We start from the raw sequence: 19,792 nt of genomic DNA on the forward strand, positions 1-19,792 counted from the left end.
TTTTCAAAAATGGAACAATTTAAGCAGAATAAGTATTTCTGGCATAACAGTTCAAGGTGATCCTGATATTGTTACAGAATATATTTGGATGATATTTCCATCTTGCTCACTGTATACATTTTTCTAATTCTTGATTGCAAAAGCAGATGGAGATGTTAAGATTTCATTTTATGGGAAATCAGACGTTACAAACATAGCTCTCAAATGTGCTTGGCTTGTTTAGAAATGTACTCACTTGAGATGTGACCAGAAGGCAAAATTCTTTTGCTGATATTTCAATCTACTTATGACTCTACACATGTAAAGTGATGTAAGTGCACTGCCAGATGTGATCAATTATCACAAAAGCAGTTTCTTAATCTAGGATCTGGAAAAATCTATAGCTAGACAGTTCTTACATTTGATATCTCAACCCCAATTTACATGAAAACTGTTACCAAACAAAACATAATGCCACTGAAAAACTGGGCTCCAAGATCTGAAGGTAACAAGACCTTGATGATGGAAAGAAAGTAACATAATCTCCGTATCTATAATTTAATATTGATTGGAATTTAAATTGGAACTGGAATCCAAAAATTTTAACAGCAGCAGATTAGAGTTCTTGAGAAAATAATATATTTATTGATGGGAGTGCTTTGAAAAGACATTGGGTTAGAGATTACAGCCCATTAAAATAAATGAGGACATACATGTTACCATAAAATTTAAGTCCATACTTATTCTGAATTCAGTCGTCACAGAGTCTTCATAAGACTATTTATTTAAAAAGTGAAAATAAATCTGATAATAGTAATAGTACTATGTGCCAGCTTGTGCTCTTCGGGCTTTATCTCTTCTTCCAACATTGTCTGCTAGCTCTCAGCTCTATCTCCCCTTCTTTTATTGTCTTCTGCACTACAAGCCTAGAGAACTGTGTTTCCCAGACTCTGCCAGCTCAGGTACCAATGGGAGGCTCGTGTTTGAGGTTAGAGGAGGGAAAGATCGGGGAATGATGATATTTCTGGTTCTGGCATTGGTGGGCAAGTCCAGACTCTAGTAGTATATGCTTGTGGTTTCAGCCACTGCAGCAACAGGAGTGTAGCTCTTGGGTGCCTATGAGCTCTCTGCTTGCTTCTCAGTGGCAACAGAGGAATTTCTAATGGTGGCAATGGCAGCAATGGTGCTCCAGGGGCATCACAGGAGAGGGTGGTCTTTCTTTTCCACAACCCTAAGGGCAATAGCAGCTTCCTGCAGTTACTCTCTCTGGGTCACGCCCCTGTTGTTCTTCCAGCTCTTACAACACATTTGCAATCAATTCCTTGTATTGATTCTCCCTTTATTTTTAATACCTGGAATAGTTTTTATTTTCTTATTTGGATACAGAACAATATACATATACTGACTCATCTAATCTCCATACACAGATTTCTAGGATAGTTATTATTACTAACCTCATCCTACAGACAAGGAAATAGAATCACAAAAAGATTGAATGACTTAGCACCTAGGCTTTTAATCGCTATGCTCTGCTGCTTAAACCAGAGCCTTTCACTGTTATTAGGAGGTTTGTTTTACTAGGACTGTTGGCTTGTAAGCTTGAGACTATGCCTGTATATAAGAATCTACATACGTTAAGTGTCACTTTAGAGAAAATTAAGTTTGCATCCTAGAGATGTAAACTATGTTTGTACTAGGTAGTTAAATTCCTATAATACCTTAAGTAATCATCTAAGAAAAAACCTAGTACATATAATGCGTCTAAAATCACAATGAGATATCACTTAAAGCCCACAAGGATGGCTATAATAAGAAAGGCAAGCAGTAACAATTATTGATAAGAATGTAGAGAAATTGGATCCCTCATACACTGCTGGTAGGGATGTAATATAGTGAAACTACTCTGCAAAATAGTTGGCCAATTTGTTTAAAGAGTTATTAAACATAAATTTACCATATGACCCAGTAATCCCAGTCCTAGGTATCTACCCAGGAGGAATAAAAATGTATGTTGACACATAGACTTGAATATTCATAGCAGCATAATTCATGACAGACAAAAGATTAGAAACAATCCAAATGTCCATTAACTGATGAATTTGATTTTTTAAAAAAGAGAGATATGGGATATCTAAACAATGAAATATTATATGGCAATAAAAAGGGATTGAATATGGATACATGCTTCACTCAGTGAAGGCCCCGCAGAATGTGACTTTCTGTCACCATGTTCCGTGGTGAACCGTTGCTTCCTTGGTTCTGTGGACTCTTGGCCATACCTCCTTGACAGCATATTGCTCTCTCTCCAAGAGCACCAGAGAATTTAAGGGTAGGACCAGGTGTGTCGCTCTGTAGTGTTTTGTCCCTTTCTTATTTATAATACACAATTGAAGATAATGGAATGAAATAGTTATGGCCTCTCCTCCCTTTCTTCTCAAATTTATTTGACATGACACTGCCGGATCATTTTGATCCAAATCAAAGTGATTTGCTCAAATAACATCAAAATTAGGAGTATAAGTAAAAAATTTCTTTGATGACTTTTGTGATTATTTGTCTCAGATAGTCCCCCTATTGCTTGCCTTTTAAACTTTAAGGAATATCTTATTAAACAGTTTTTTAATTATATATTAAAAAGTATCACTCCCTTTTAATACATAAACTAATAGATTTTTGTTTTGATTAATAATTTTTTTGTCATTACATTTTTCTCAAAAGCTTATATTTTCTCTTAGTAGTTTTGTAGTTACTTTGTGTTTGGCTTTTTATATATTTTTGGTGTGAATATCCAGTTACTTTCATTGAAAAGAAGACTATTTCTCCACCGATTTGAAAATCTACCCTATTACTGAAATCTCATAAATGTGCTGATTATCCACTGTGTTAACTGTCAGTCTGTTATATGAAGACGAAGGTGTTTGTGGTAACAGAGACTTGACTTTTGTGGTTTAATGCCCCGGCATGACTTTCCTAACCTCTGCTCCTTCCATCTAGAAAATGCATTTCTCTTCTCATTGAGGCAGGAACTTTTTCCCTGTCATGTTTAGTCAGGATTTTTAAACTATGTCAAATCCTTTTAGTAGCTTTAAAGATCCCCAAAGACACCTATAGGGCAGACATTTGATTACTCATCCTTTCATTCCCGGAGTTTAGCCAACATTATAAAGAACTAAAATTATTTTGCTCTTAAATGACCTAAAATAATCTGGAAAAACTATTCAACCTTTTTTACATTTTTAGATTTACATCTAAAAGCTTTAAGTTTAAATAGCTAAAAATGATATGAAGCGTAAGTATTTATATTTTAAAGGAAACTGTTATACCACATGTTTAAATAATTCTGACAATCTAATCATATAACAGTGATACACAAAATCACTTACTTAAAACTATGTAAATATATCTTTCTCTAACATCCATAAAGTTTACATTAATCTTTTTCTAAACCAATTTCCCCTCAGAATTATATCATAGTTTTCTACAAAATATAGTAATTAAAAAAAATTTTAAAGAATGTCTTATAACCATAAAGTTCTAAGTGTAAAAAAAAAAAACCGGATTGAGTTATCATTCAGTTGTTACTAGCATAAAAGAGACCCAAATAACAAAAATATATTGCATGTTTTGATAAGTAATTATTGAACATAAAAAAGTCTATTTCTTTGGAAATTAACATATTAATGAGATGGATAGCATTGGATTCTTTTCAATTAGTTTATAAATGTAGCTAACATGAATAGCAATTATTCTCACTATGAAACCTTTTTGTTCAGAATCTATTATTTTCTAATTATTTTTATTAACTATAAGAGCAGAGAAAGCTTGTCTCTCATAGTGGGTAGAAATGGAAGGTATTTGTTATAGCAAAATAATTCCATTCTTAAAACTCCATTTATGTTATTTGCCAAAAATAACAAAGTGATCTACCATCAAAAAATATAATAATTTCATTAGGTTCCCTTCATTTCTGTGGAATACAAAGAATTAGAAACTGTGTACCTCCAAAATGAGTTATTTCCCAGTTATTAGAAGCTTCTGTAACTTCGGTTTGCTGCTTATGCCAAGGAGATCTTGCCAAGCATTACTGAATAACTTTTCATTATCATGGCATACCTCAGATACAATGTGGGTTTGGTTCCAGACCACTGCAATAAAGTAAATATTACAATAAAGTGAGTCAAATGATTTTTTTTTGTTTGGTTTCCCAGGGCATATAAAAGTAACACACTCTAGTCTATTAAATGTACAGCAGCATTATGTGTTAAAAAAACAATATATGTACCTTAATTTAAAAATATTGCTAAAAAATGCTAACCATCATCCAAGCTTCCAGTGAGTCAAAATCGCTGATAACAGGTCACCGTAACAAATATAATAATATTGAAAAGGTTTGAAATATTGTAGGACTTATCAAAATGTGACACAGAGACATTTAGTGAGCAAATGCTGTTGGAAAAATGGTGCCACAAACTTTCGATTTGTAAAAATAGAGTATCTGTGAAATGAAATAAAACAAAGCACAATAAAAGAATTGCCTGTATATATTCACTAATACATCCTATTTCAGTTGAATCCTATTTCACCTGGTGAAACTCATCTGTCATTTAAATTTATCAACAGCATAAGAATAAGGAAACAGAGGCACATAGAGATTAGGTAATTTGTCCACCATCACAGTACTGCTAATGAGCAGAATCTAATATCAAATCTATGCCTATCTGACTCTGGTCTTTCTCGGAGAACTATGTGGGCCTATAAAAATGAAACCATCATTAAATTTTTGAAAAAGAAGATATAATTACCCTAAGATACAAGGAAACTAGGTGTATATAAAAGAGTTGAAATAAGCATCAAAACTGAAGTCATATCTTCCCTAGGAAGCCCTCATAAAGACACCAGCTCAAATTGGTTTTCTGATGACAATTCTTTTTGTACTTATTCTTTAAGACACCTAATTAGTTCCTCATGTTTCCTAATTCTCTGAACAACAAGAATTGATCTAGTTAAAAGTACTTCATAATGGTGGCATTCTTGACCTGCTCATTAATTTTTCATATGTGTTATTCTCATCTTCCTAATCTGATTGGAATCTGGGTAGACCACGCTGCTCAATTTCAGGTCCCACTAATTAGTCGTCATATCCACTTGGAAATCTCCAATGGTTCAAAGTTGATTTCTTTTAGTCCTTTCTACCTATCAGCATCCTTTTTCTGTGGTCTCCTTGTTTTGTAATTCTTATGGTAGTGAACACTATCCATGAGTTTCCCATATCAGAAACTTGTAACTTTGTCCACCCACCACACCCAGTTCTACAGTGTCTATTTGCTAGAATTGTCCTGCATCTTTCTCAATCTTTTGGCAGTGTTGTTAGATGAGAATTTCAACCTCTTTTGCTGGGTTATTTGCAAGATCCTTCTCACCTGTCCTTCTATACTAATCTTGCACTCTTTCAATCTGTTCTTTACCATGCTCCGAGACTAGCATTCTGATAATCAAGTAACAATGTACATTCAATAAAATATTTCCAAGGAGTATACTTCATGTCCATTGATTTCCGCATCATGCTTGGTGCAGAATATATAGCCAAAGCAAAGCACAAAAGTTAAACCCTCCTCCATTAGCTACTAGTCAAAGTCCAACCTCATAACTACACTTACTTACCTACCCAATTCTCTTCCTGTAAAACCAAGAGACAGCACTGGTCCCTTCCTCCACCTTACTACATACTATACATTCTCACTTGAAGTTTTTCTAATGTATTATGGTTTCCCATGCCTCTGGAATTTGATATGTACTTGACACTGCCAAGAATGCCTTTACTTATCTATCTAAGCCCACTACCTACAGTTAGATAATAACCAATCCCATTTCAAGGCTTCGTACTGAAATCGTCACTTTTAAAAATAGTCCACATGGTAATAGAGTTAATAGTAGAATTTTAATTAGGTAACTCCGGGAAGTTTAACAGGTTGAAATGTTATCTCCTTTCCTTACTAAACAAAAATAAATCATTAACATCAGTAGTACATTGTTTTCTATTAATTATATAGAAAATTACAGTTTCTACATTATATAGTTGGTCTTTTAAACTGTTTCTTAATAAGAAAGTCATATCTCCAAATGGAATTGTCTACTAATAAATCTTTTCATATTCTGACAAACTCACTTTAAAAATATCAAATGTTCATAAAATAAACTTTGATGTTGTTGAAATATTAGGAATTTCACTGTTAAGAGTGACTTCCATTTACTTTTATGTGTCAAATTTTAAGAGGCTCTAATAAGGCAATGCCCTAATGTTTCTTTGGAAAGAGTACCTTTTTGTTTAAAAGTGAGAATAATTACCATGTGCACAGCAGGAACACACCTGGAAAAAAATCAAGCGGAAAGGAAAATTAGCATAAACACAATGTTCCATTTCATTTGAGGGCTTTTATTGATTGAGGGAAAATGAAAAGAAAGAAAAACAAAAAGAAATGACATGGTTCCCTTAGCTATAACCATCATTTTACATGATTACCTGTCCCTCCAGTCTGCTATTACATTTAATAACTTGAAAGCCGTGAAGAAAGAAGCAACAAAGAGTGTACGATAGTATACAATGCAAATGACTTACTTTTGATTTCTTGCTATTATTGTCTAATTTATTAACTCCACTAAAATATCAATTCACAGACTTAGAAATTAATGGTATATTACTCTATAACATACCTAAGTTTTAAAATTAATTTTCCAATTTAAAGAAGCACTTGAAAATATAATTACTCCCTCTGCATTCACTAATTCAACAATGTTGATTGCTTGCTTTCATTATAGCACGTATTCAGCTAGGTTCTAAAGATAGCCTAGAAAATATAGAAAGTTTTTTACTTTAAAGAAATTGAAGTCTTATAATAGAGACTCACAAAAATGAACAGTTACCATACATTGGGATGCTTTGTGAAAGATATTAATTATAGGATATTAATAGCTACAGCACACGAAGTATCTCCTTTGTGTCCCAAACGATACTAGGTGCTTTATATACATTATTTCATTTATTATTTTGACAATTGTATGCATTACCTGTTATTTCCAATGTCTGGAGGAAAAACTAAGCCTGAGAACAGTTAAATTTATTGCCCAGAAATGCACAAGCATGAGGCAAGAGAGCCGGGATAAAATGCCGGCCATATTTGATTTCAGAGCCTGTGTGTTTTATACATCTAGAAGAGAGACACCTTACCCACCTATTAAGGTCATTCAGCTACTCTTGAAAAAAAAATCAAGTAATTACATAAGGGAAGGTGAGGTATATGATGCAATTGAAGAACCACAACTATTTTATTAAGACTCTAAAATGAGAAACGTCATAAAACGTTACTTAGAGAGAGGTGGGGGACTAACGATAAAAGGCCTTTTTTGCCTTTGCTTTACTATTCCTCTGTCTTGCATATTACCTTTTATGTTTACATCCATTTATACATCATTCTTTAAATTGTAATTCCTGAGCTTTACAATATTTAGCCCAGTGATATAAACTTTCTCAAAATCTTATGCCTTGCCACCTACACAGGAAATCTTTAGTACCTGTTTTTCTTGATGATTCTAATTAAGTTTAAGTCCATGGACATGAAGCACTCTTTTTTGACCTCAGTCATTTCTCTATGGTTTTAACTGGTAAATATGTAAGTGGTTTCACTTAAAAAAATAAAAACGATATAGTAGTTTTAAATTTTAAAAGAATAAAATATTTTAAGCCCAGTGTTTTGCTAGCATTCTTAACATACTATCAATACTAGACAGAAGAAACTAGTAAGCCATTTAATATTATTGAAACTCCAAATTCATGTTCCATTTGCATAGTTATCTTTTTCTTTAAATATCCATAAGTTATTTAGTTTAGGTCTCATGAGTATTTGCCTATTTTCTTAGTATCTGAGTTTCCAGTAACAGCAGAGGGAGCTCACAGTGTATTCTTTTGAGATTTGTTAAGTCACATATTTGACTTCTGTTGCTCAATGGAGGGGTTGTAAAACTAAAGGCTTATTTTTTTCAAGGGAATTTGCATAAATATGTAATAGAAGATATAATTGATGGACTATGTCATAAAGCAAGAAAACATAGAGAAAAACAAATTTGATAACTTCACTACATATACATTCATTAAATTCATATTTAGACTTTAGACTTGAACTGCTTCCAATTGTTATCATTATCCTACATTTCTGTGTCTTGCTCAAATCTTTTTCCTGAACTCCAGACTTTTGATATCTACTCAATGTCTCTCCTCAGACGCCTACTAGACATCTCACCCTGCCTTCTGCTGAGGGCAACATCATCTTCACAGTTGCACAGGCTGGGAGACCTGGAGTTATCTCGACTTCCCTCTTTATAGTAAATCTTAGGTCTAACCCAACACGCAGTTCTGTTGATTATTCTTTCAACATGCTTTAAGAATCCAACCATTTCTCAACACCCCAGTGCTACCATCAATGTCCTCTCTCATTTGGATTACTGCAAGAGCCTCCTGAAAATATCCTGGCTTTTTCTTTTCTATTCTTTTCCACTTCTCTATGCTATTTTTTTTTTAAGATTTTATTTATTCATTCGACAGAGAGAGAGACAGCCAGCAAGAGAGGGAACACAAGCAGGGGGAGTGGGAGAGGAAGAAGCAGGCTCCCAGCAGAAGAGCCTGACATGGGGCTCGATCCTAGAATGCCAGGATCACGCCCTGAGCTGAAGGCGGACGCTTAACGACTGAGCCACCCAGGCGCCCTCAATTCTATTTTTGACACAGCAGCAATAATAGTCTTTTGAAACAAAGGATATGTCATGCCATTCCTTTCCTTAAAACCTTGCAAAGTCTCCTCATTTCATTGAAAATAAAAGCTAATGTCTCTCTAATAGCCTACTATACCTTGTATGGTTTTTCACCCCCTTGCCAGTTACCTTTCTGACCATACCACCTGATACTCTCCCTCACCAGCGGCAAAGCTCCTCCTTTTTCATATGTCATACATGTGTGCTCCAATTTCAGGGCCTTTGCACTGACACTTCCTTTGTTTGAAAAGTCTTTCTCCCAAAGATCAACACAACTAATTCTATTAAGTCCTTTGTTCTTCACTGAAGTATCATCTTTCAATGAGGTAAGACCTGAGCAATCCATATAAAATTGCAACTCCTATCCCCCTGCCTTCTCAATCTCTTTTACCTACTCTACTGTTTTTTACATTGTTCATACTACCTTTTAACATACTGTATTATTTAATATACTATATACTATATTATTCATTATATTTAGTATCCCTTCTAAAATATAAGTACCAAAGAGCAAGGACTTTTTAAAAATCTCTGATGTGGCTCAGGCATGTAGAACAATTTCTCACACATAGTACGTGCTAAAAAAAGATGTTGGTTGAATAAATATATAAGCTATAAACATTAATTTTGGTGATTTTTATGGTATATATGCTGCTATTTTTAGTCCTGTGCTGTAACAGTCATTCTTTTTATCTAATACACCGAGGTTAGAACTTCAAAAATAATCTTGATGAGAAGTACCAATTATATATATATTTGTATGTATGTATGTCTAATAAAGCATAGTGGGAATTTAATAATTTAAGCAGAAGGGTTCCAAAGCTTTGTAATAACTTTCGTTGGAGAAATACAGTGTTGCTTTCTCACCTGAAAGATTTTATGATAAAAATAATTAGTTTAGATCTCAACCTTCCTTCCTATTTCCTTAAAATAATACTGCTAATGTATTATGTAAATCAGATGAGTCTGCTGGTATTTAAGCTGGTATTTTGTATTAGTAGGTATCTGATTGCCTACCAGAACAGAAAAATCATAAATCTTAACTATTTGTTTGGCTTATAGAACATATTTACTTTAAGTCTTGTTTTTATCAGCTTTATAGGTTATAATAAAAATATGATAAAATCTGCCCATCACTCAAAATCATTGAACAGTTCTACTCTACTGTCTAAAGAACAAAACTGAAAGGCTTCTGCATGCCTTCTATCAAACTCCAACTTGTTTCTTTCTAAATACACCAAGCATGCTCAAACTTAGGGACCTTTGAACATGCTATCGTTTCTCTTATTTGAAGTCTTTCCTGAGAGCAAAGCCCATCAGCTGTCCATCAAAATCTATCGTCCTTTTCTCCAGATGGTTCAGCTCCTGATCTTTCACTGCAGTTAGGTGGCACATGAAAAAGTGCCCTCCAACTTCTCTGAACCAAAGAGATGCGCACTGTTTCTAGATCCGGCCCACAGAGCCTTTAATAAACACTCTTCCTCTTTCTGCCCTGTTAGCTGATGGGAAGGACTGTGCCCAGGGGATCTTGGAAGGTATGTGTTAAAAATTCCTAGTAACCGGGGCGCCTGGATGGCACAGCAGTTAAGCGTCTACCTTCGGCTCAGGGCGTGATCCTGGTGTTATGGGATTGAGCTCCACATCAGGCTCCTCTGCTGGGAGCCTGCTTCTTCCTGTCCCACTCCCCCTGCTTGTGTTCCCTCTCTCGCTGGCTGTCTCTATCTCTGTCAAAAATAAATAAATAAAATCTTTAAAAAAAATTTTTTTTTTAAATAAAAAAATAAATAAAAATTCCTAGTAACCATTATCTTGGCCCAAATAATTGTGTGCACACACTGCCCTGTTGTGTGAACACTTGCCCTGTACATTTACATATGAAGGAAATAAACTTCCTGCTCTATAATCACTGAAATGGAGCAGGGTGCTTTTTGTTACAGGACTTTTAGCCCACCCTAGCACATGGCGACCAAGCACCAAGTACCTACAACTGTTAAGTAGACGCCTTCTGTGATCTTCACTCCCCCTTGAAAGGCAGAACCAGAATCCTCTGACCCACAGAAATATCTACATTTATTCCCCCAGAGAAATGACAACATTCAATATTATATATTTGTTTGTATATTTGTCTTCCTCTTAAAACTCATCTCTGCAGGACAAGGATTGAAGTCTTTCTGTCCTTGGAGTTTCTGTTGCAGAGTATCTAGAACACTCTAAGTCCTGAGTAAATATTTATTGCTTTATTAAATTAACACATGAGTGAATGAGTCAGTAGTCTCAGAAATAATATATGTGTTATTCAGCTCAGCAGCACTTCCTTTATTAAAATTTTAGGTACTCAAATCTTTAACAATTACAAAAGATTCTATTTCCTTTTTCCTTCCTCACCCTTCTTTTTTTCTAGCCACACTGACACATGAACTCGTTTCAAGTCACATGTATCAATAATGAGGCAAGGTTAACCTTTTAGAGGGAAGAAGTCACCATTACTGTAGTAGGAAAAAACGTCTGAGCAAAATTAAACAAAGGAAGACAAAACTGAAACAGATTATTCAACCAACCAACCAACCAACCACCACAGTGAACAACAAAACAGAAATTCTACACTGATATATTGGTTGAAAAACGATGTGTTTTAGAAATAATCACATTACAGATGATGAAAGGTTTTCAGAAGTTCACCCTGTCAAATAAAGATTAAATTTTCAAAAATTCATTGTTTAATATCAAACACAAGAGAATGTAGTAAAATACAAGTAATAAAAGTTGCTTTATTCAAACTGCCAATTTTCTCCTTTAGTTGCATATGAAAAATGTTTTAAATTTATGTTGGAAGCACACGTCAGCACAGTAAGGACACAGTCTTCAGAAGGTCAATTGTTATTGTGTACATGGGAACCTTAATAGAATTGCATTGCTCATTCACTGGTAGGGGTTAATTAGTTAAATCTTCAGGGCTACTTAACAATTTCCACACACGTCACACAGTTCAAGTGCAAACAATACAGAGCAATTACACAGCAGTAGACATATGACAAAGAAGAAAAGCAAGATCAAATTCGACAATACCTACTTCTTTCTTCTAAAAAGAAAATAACTTCGCTTCAAAATGTAACTTGTGTCTATTGAATTACTCTATATCAGAAAACGAAGTGTAAGAGGAGCAAAGAGAAAAGATGATATATCAACAGAACTAGCAATTAAACACGTTGCATAACAGCCACTACAGAATTAGATAGTTCTAGAATATTGTAAATCACAGAAAAATCTTGTATCAAAACAGAAGGAGTAGAAGGCCACAGAAATATGGAGCAAAAAGTTAAGCTGGGGAACAGTTTGATTTTTTTTTCTTCTCTATGCTTTGAAATTTAAAGCTTAAAAAAATCTGCAGTAATTCTTCTTTGGAATAATTGTGCAATATTTTTCAATTATTTGATTTCAAAAGTCATCCCTTATATTCAAAGTTCCAACAATCTAAGTTGATTCAAGAATTATACATTTATCACCACTTTTTATTTCCCCCTTTTCCAAACGCCTACTTTTTCTGACTGCTTGCCAACATTTCATTAGAATGCATTATTTCAAGAGAAAAGCACTCTTTCAGTTTGTTTATTATAAAAGGGAATATTTATAGGTGCATCTTTCTTAAATGATGTTTTCTATGAAATTTACATTTGAAAGAATTGTATAAATTTGCAGAACTATTGTATAGTATAATTTTTAATTTGCATGAAAACAGAGTAATTGATGTAAGCAAAACTAGGGAAGGAATACTTCCAACCAGAGACTTGACCAATATGAAGTTTGTCTTAAATAAATGGAGCCCTAAATAAAATTTTCTTAAACCATTAGCAGCATGTCATATATTCCCTCTAACCTCTGATTTTAAAACAAAAATGACAATTTAAAAGGGAAAAAAAGGATGATAATATGGGTAAGTCACTTGGTTTAGTACTAGGGGATTCACAGAAACAAAACAAGATCCCTTCATTTTGTGGGTTGAGAGAAATTAAAACAAGAATTATAATATGGGTATATGATGAGAGACATGTAAGGAAAGCTTATTGGTTGAATAGAGGGAGAACAGGTTATTTTCTCTCAAGGAAAATTGAGGCATGGCATTGAAAGATAAATAAGATGTTAAGGGCATCAAAAGAGAAGGACGGGTAATAGTAATAGCAAAACCACAAGTCATGTTCACTAATGTTAAATACTTTATTACAGCATGTGCACAGATTGAGGGTTTATATTGAAATATTACATTGGAAAGGCTAGTTGGAATTTTTTTTTTTTTTAAAGATTTTATTTCTTCATTCGACAGAGATAGAGACAGCCAGCGAGAGAGGGAACACAAGCAGGGAGTGGGAGAGGAAGAAGCAGGCTCATAGGGGAGGAGCCCGATGTGGGGCTCGATCCCGTAACGCTGGGATCACGCCCTGAGCCGAAGGCAGACGCTTTAACCGCTGTGCCACCCAGGCGCCCCTAGTTGGAATTTTCTGGTCCAATCAAGTCCTCTACACCATGCAGCTCACAATTCCATATATTATATCCTTAAGTTCATCCTCTCACACGAAAGTTTAAAGCTAGAACCATCTGAACTGGTTCATGTAATGCTATTCTCCCCAGCTTGGGCCAATTTCTCTCAGTCATCTAGCCTGTGTCATCTGAGATCAATCTATGATCTCATTTTGTTTTCTGGAACTCACACTCCATAAACCTCCCATCACAGGGACCTCACACATTTGCCAAACAATGTTTTATAAGCTTCACCTTCTTTGGCAAAATACCTCATGGAGGATCTGTCCACTCTTCTCCCCAGTCTCACTGCTCTTCATCCCTCTCTGCCCTTAAGAACCTTGGCTCTTTAGTGTTGGGTCTTTCAGGATAAAAGGGCTTTGTCCAAACTGGGGCTTACTGTTGCTCTTTACTGTTTCCTCAGAGCATGGAAAAATAAGTTCACAAGAGGCGTGAGATACACATTCGCTGACTGAGTAATGGAGCCAAATAAATGGATATTCCTCCCACGGAAGGCACAGTCCCAACGATTTGGAAATCAAGTCTAATCAGGAATCATTTGGAGAAGGGCCTTAATTATATTTTGTAAGCAGTAGAGAATAAAATTTTACTCAGGCAGGTAGGCTGTTTAAGCTTTCAAAAGGCACCTACTCAAATCTGACACCTTACCATTTCACTTTATTAAATGCTAAAGCGAAAGGTTTTACCCTTAATAAAGAATAGTACTAATAGGAGATTTTGACAAAGAATAGAACCTAGAACTCTCTCAACCAGTCCTTAGGAAATCCTGGTTATACGAAGTATTATGTATAGTTCTTAACTTACAACGCATGCAGTGTTTTAAATAGTCTAAAGTTCGTCGTTCCATCAAGGTATCAAAAGGTTACGAAGTTAGGTCAAAATGATTAGGCTGTTGGTGAAATTCTTGCATGCACCCATATTTTGATGTTATGTTATCTACTTTATAATACTCTGAGTAACATTATAAAAAGTCATATAAAATTCACTATTGTATTTCATTTTGAGAACATTGTCAAATGCATTTTCTTCTATATTAGAATGTCTTCTTCATGAGGCCCTCTCAATGAGAATTCCAAGCATAGCACTGTGTAGCTGTTTGCCATGAATTACTTTATCAATCTTAATTTCTAACTACCTTTATATCTTTATTTTTTATCAGAAACCATAAATTCTGTCATCTATCTACCTATTATCTGTCTATCTATCATCTATCTATCTATCTATCATCTATCTATCTATCTATCATCTATCTATCTATCATCTATCTATCATCCATCTATTACTTATATAACTATTTTGTTTCTTCAAATTGTTTTAGGGGACAAACCCAATATTATAAAATAAAATTTTCTGCAGATAAATTTTCTGATGAGCACAAAACTTCCAGTAGTTTGTATGCCTACTTGTGTCCCCAAGAAATGGTACTTGAGTTTTGTACATATCTGAGAAAGATCTTTCCCTTGAGATTAATTATCCAAAATGTTGAACAATTAAGCACCAAATTTTCACTTCAAACTCCCAAATGAGTTTAAAACCTCCAATGCCTAGAAAGGACAAGGAGATTAGAGAAATCCATGAGACAAGTTTAGGGGCATTTGTTTATCTTGGTTAAAAAGAATATTTGCATTTTAAAAACAAGGAACTCCACATAGAGATATTTTCTCTCTCATTTCTTTAAAAGTGCATAGTCTTTCCATTTAGCTTTCCTTTTTGCACTACTGACAGAGACATAAGTGAGTAGAAATATCTCTTTATTTAAGAACAATAGTGCAAACCCCATTGCAAATGCCAACTAATAATTTGCTCAGTGCTGGGAAGAAGTTGGAGGAAGTGAAAAAGGTGAGGCAAGCATCACTTAGCTCGAGCTCATACCTGCCTGAAGGAAATGTGGGATGAGCGTTGCCAAATCTTATTATTATTTAGGATAAACCAGGACTACAAAATTTCAAAAAATTAAAGTAAAAAACACAGTTACGGGAGCCAAGCAAAGCCTATCCACATCCCGGTACAGCCACAGGGCTGCTTATGACCTCTATGCGAAGAATCAACCTATCATCCTCTGAATTTATTTTTGTGCAGGAAAATTTTTCTTTAAATCGTTTGTGGTTAACGTTTTTTCCCCGTCAAGATATTTATAAAGTTTAAAAAATGCAACTGAAATTGTCAATGTTTGGGTCTCTAAGTTTGAATCCCTTTATTCTTTCTCCATGGTGCATTCTGGGCATTATTTTACTTTATTTTACTTATAAATTTAAGTCTTCAACTCTGCAACACTTTTCCATTGTACTATTGATTTTTAAATTTTATTTGTTCATTCATCTTTTTCTGGTTTGTAGGCAGTTTCTCCCTATGCTATCCTCTATCTTCCACGCTGTCATCTCTCTCCACATTTTTTAATGTCTTTGTCCAGTTCCTCTGAACATTTGAAGAGTCTTCTAAAGTTCTAATACACAGCATAGCCTTTCCCCTGTCATCATTCTTTTATTCTTGCTTGAGAAAAATACAATTGGAGAATTTGGGGGGCTAGGAAATAGGATTACCTAATTCTTCTACCAGATGGGACCCCGGCTCTTTTATTTAACTGGTTGCCAAAGTCTGTCTATATCTATCTATCTATCTATCATCTATCTATCTATCTATCTATCTATCTATCTATCTATCATCTATCTATCATCTATCTATCATCTATCATCATCTATAATGTATCTTCATATAAATAGAGAAATACAGCATTTACCCTATGCTAGATAAACAAATATAAAAAGGAAAATAAGGCTCTGAGAACTGCACTGTTGTTTTTTTTTTTTTTTTTTCCATTTTCCCTACCTCTCAATGCTCAAAACAGAATTTTAAAATTTAATGTTTTTAGGATGGGGATTGGAGTGGGAAATGGTTTTCAAACATACCCATCATAATCAGAAAGATAATAGAGAGTTTTTTTCCCCCTTTCAAGCCAAGAGCAGAGCTAGCCCACTTAAATGCAGCAGTGAATATCATGCAAGAGAAGAGAATGAAGAAGGGAGAGAAAGATGGCCAGGCCTCACCTTGAGCAGGAGCCAGCCCTGTCTATTACTAGTCTGATAGCATCAAATGAAAAACTGGAAGAGAAGATCCAAATCTGCTGTGAATCCCCACCAGAAGGAGGACCCTGTTAATGTTCTCAACTTTGCCAAACAAGTCCTTTTTCATTGTAGGGAATAGGATAGCAGCATAAAAAAGGTCGGAGACCTTAAATTCCTATTCAGAGTAGATACACTGGTTCTAATGCGTTTTATATTGATTTCATTGTAATCTTAATTCTAGTTAGCTTTTCTCTTATCTCATTCATTTCTTTTTATATTTTGAATGCCTATCAAGGAATTCCTAACTCATTTAAATCTGATTTCTTATCATCTCATCTTGTATATCATTTTATAAAATCTACATTTTATTAAATTTTGATATCAACGATTTTTCACGTTTTATTAAATTTTGATATCAATAATTTCTCAAAAATATTCTCCTGTTTCCTAGGAAAAGTGTTTTTGGGCAACGTCTTCTTCCTCTGCTTCTTGTAGGTATGTGTTCCTTTATTGTGTGTGAGCATGCATGTATTTTGGGTGCTTACTAATATTTGTATTAGGAAACTTATTCAAGCCACACTACTAGTTTCTCAAAGAGTTTTTCTTTGTTTAGTTTTCTTTGTATAGTTTCTCAGTGTGTTTTTCTTGGATTTGCCTTGTTTTATGCTTATTTATCTACTAAATATTCACTGAGACTTTTTTCATACTATGAGGATGCATTCCATTTATGGTTGTGGATATAATTTCCCTCTCAGGTATCAGATGTGCTGTTCTCAATATGATTCTCAGCCTTGGGCAATAATGGGGAAAACTTGCATAGCCCTATTACCCTTTTGTCATTGTCTTTTTTTTTTTTTTTTTTTTTTTTTTTTGAGTGCACAAACTCTGGCTTGGGACATATTCTTTGTGACCCTTTCTAAATCTGGTATTTATCAAAACAGAGAAGTTGCCTCTAAAATGCATTTGAAATTTTAGCTTTGCGCAGTGGCAGTATTGTAGCCAATGAGGTTTATCCCAGGTGCGATTATTGCTAATTGAAAACTTTTCCAAATACCCCGCCGTGACGACTTGAAATTTTATGCACATGGATTATACCCTTCCTTAATATTAACTCCAATAAATATTTTACTATTTTAATATATATGTGTATATATATATGTGTGTGTATATATATATATATGTATTTTTTTTTTTTTTTTTTATTCAGACAGAGTCACTCAGTCGCCCGTATTGCTCACATCACCAACACAACTCCTGCTGGCTTGGTTATAGTGTCCTCTTGGCTTAGTGTGAGCTCACCTTTAATGCCACCCCCCACACAACACAAAAGATTGTTAAAAAACCCCTTTCCGAGGCTACCTCAGTACTCTCTTTTGCCTACAGCCCTCACCCTTTATTAGACTCATCCAGTTTTGTATTATAACTGTTTCTTTGCATACGAAAGCTCTAATATCAAAGTACCTTTTGTTGGCCTCAAAATCAAAAGTACATTTTGTTCAAAATTAACAATTTTCTTAAATTTAATGTAATTTCATCGTTAGTCCTTGGTAATTTTTACTGACCTTTGCGTGTGAATACAGTAGAAATGAATCAGAAAACAGAGGATTCAATTTAGTATTTATCATTAGAATTATTTTTAAAAGATGAAAATGAGTGGTACCTTCTACCCTTATAATATACAAATATTATGACATATCTATAAATGTCATGTAGATTTCTTCCAATAAGTATCATTTACTGACTTAAGATTTTTAAGGGTTTAAGGAGGGGTATCTAATCACCAATCATCTATCTTCTTCTGAACCAATTGAGAACAGACAGAGGATACTGGTGGGAAATTTTTAACAGTATTTTTTAAAATCATTATTAGGAAAATTTGATGAGTGAATGTGACATTAACTCAAGGACAAAATGCAATTTATTTTATTTTATTTTTTAAAGATTTTATTTACTTACTTGAGAGAGAGAGAGAAAGCATGAGCAGCAGAAGCAGAGGGAGAAGCAGCCTCCCTACTGAGCAAAGAGCCCAATGTGGGGCTCAATCCCAGGACCCTGGGATCATGACTTGAGCCTAAGGCAGATGCTTAACTGACAAAGCCACCCAGGTGCCCCCAAAATACAACTTGTTGAGGGACTTTAAAGTAACAAAAACGGTTTAAATTTAGAGATTATGATAATATGTAAATTTGTCATACCATACATATTTTGGTTTTATAAACTGTTGTATAAGTTTAAAGAAGATGATACAAATCCACACACATTTTCCATCTGGGTAATTGCTTATTTTTTGTCTCCAAGTGATACAATCTGCTTCATTTTAAGCAAGAAAAAATTTGTTCCTTAATAACTGGTAACCCTAAAGATTCTCATATTAGGTGGCTAAAAACATATTAAGTTATAAAATTGGGAAGAAAAAATTAACATTTATTAATAAATCCTTGTTTCCCAAGAAAAATTTTAACTATGAAATGAATAAATTCTAATAAAAGCAGTAAGTTCTTTCCACGCTTAATGATTTGTTTCAATGCTGGTAGATGGATGCATTTCTAAAAAACAAACAAGTTTTTGTTTCTGGTTTTGTTTTGGATTCTGGTTTCTGGTCCAGCATGTAAAAAACTAGAAAAAGAAGGGCAAATTACATCCAAAGTAAGCAGAGGAAAAGAAATAATAAAAATTAGAGCATAAATCAATGAAACTGAAAATAGGAAATCAATAGGGAATATCAATAAAACCAGAAGCTGGTTCTTTGAAAAAAACCAATTATATTCATCAGCCTATAGTCAGGCTAGCAAACAAATGAACAAATAAACTAAACATAGGGATATTACAATTAGTAATATCAGAAACAAAAGAAGGGTCATCACTAGAGATCTTGTAGGTATTAAAAGGATATAAAAGAATACTGTGAATAACTCTATGCCTACAAATTCGATAATCTAGATAAAATGGGCAAATTTCTTACGAGATATAGTCAGCCAAACCTCACACAAGAAAAAATAGTTTGAGTAGACCTATATGTTAAATATACCCATTCTAATAGGAGAGAGGCAGTATCTTACTGTGGTTTTGATTTGCATTTCCCTGATGATTAGTGAGTGATAATTAGAACTATTTCATGTACCTGTTGGCCACTTGTGTATCTTCTTTGAAAAAGAAGTCTATTCAGGTCTTTAGCCCATTTTTAAATCGTATTATTTGTTTCTTCATAATGGAGTTATCTGAGTTTCTTGCGCGTTTTGATTATTAACCCCTTATCAGATAGATGATTTGTAAATATTTTCTCCCATTCCGTATGTTGCCTCTTCATTTTGTTGATCATTTATTTTGCTGTGCAGTTTTTTAATTTGCTGTAGTCCCACATGTTGATTTTTGCTTTATTTTGCTTGTGCTTTTGGTGTCATATTCAAAAGAATCAC

The 19,792-nt window shown here is 34.2% G+C and overlaps 1 pseudogene; it reads left to right on the plus strand.

Annotated features, from left to right (window-relative positions):
- Positions 1-17,349: 17,349 nt before the first annotated feature.
- Positions 17,350-17,473, plus strand: LOC117796531 (annotated as a pseudogene).
- The last annotated feature ends 2,319 nt before the right edge of the window (positions 17,474-19,792 follow it).

This window comes from Ailuropoda melanoleuca, chromosome 15, assembly GCF_002007445.2.
Source record: "Ailuropoda melanoleuca isolate Jingjing chromosome 15, ASM200744v2, whole genome shotgun sequence".
In the NCBI taxonomy this organism is placed as follows: Eukaryota; Metazoa; Chordata; class Mammalia; order Carnivora; family Ursidae; genus Ailuropoda; species Ailuropoda melanoleuca.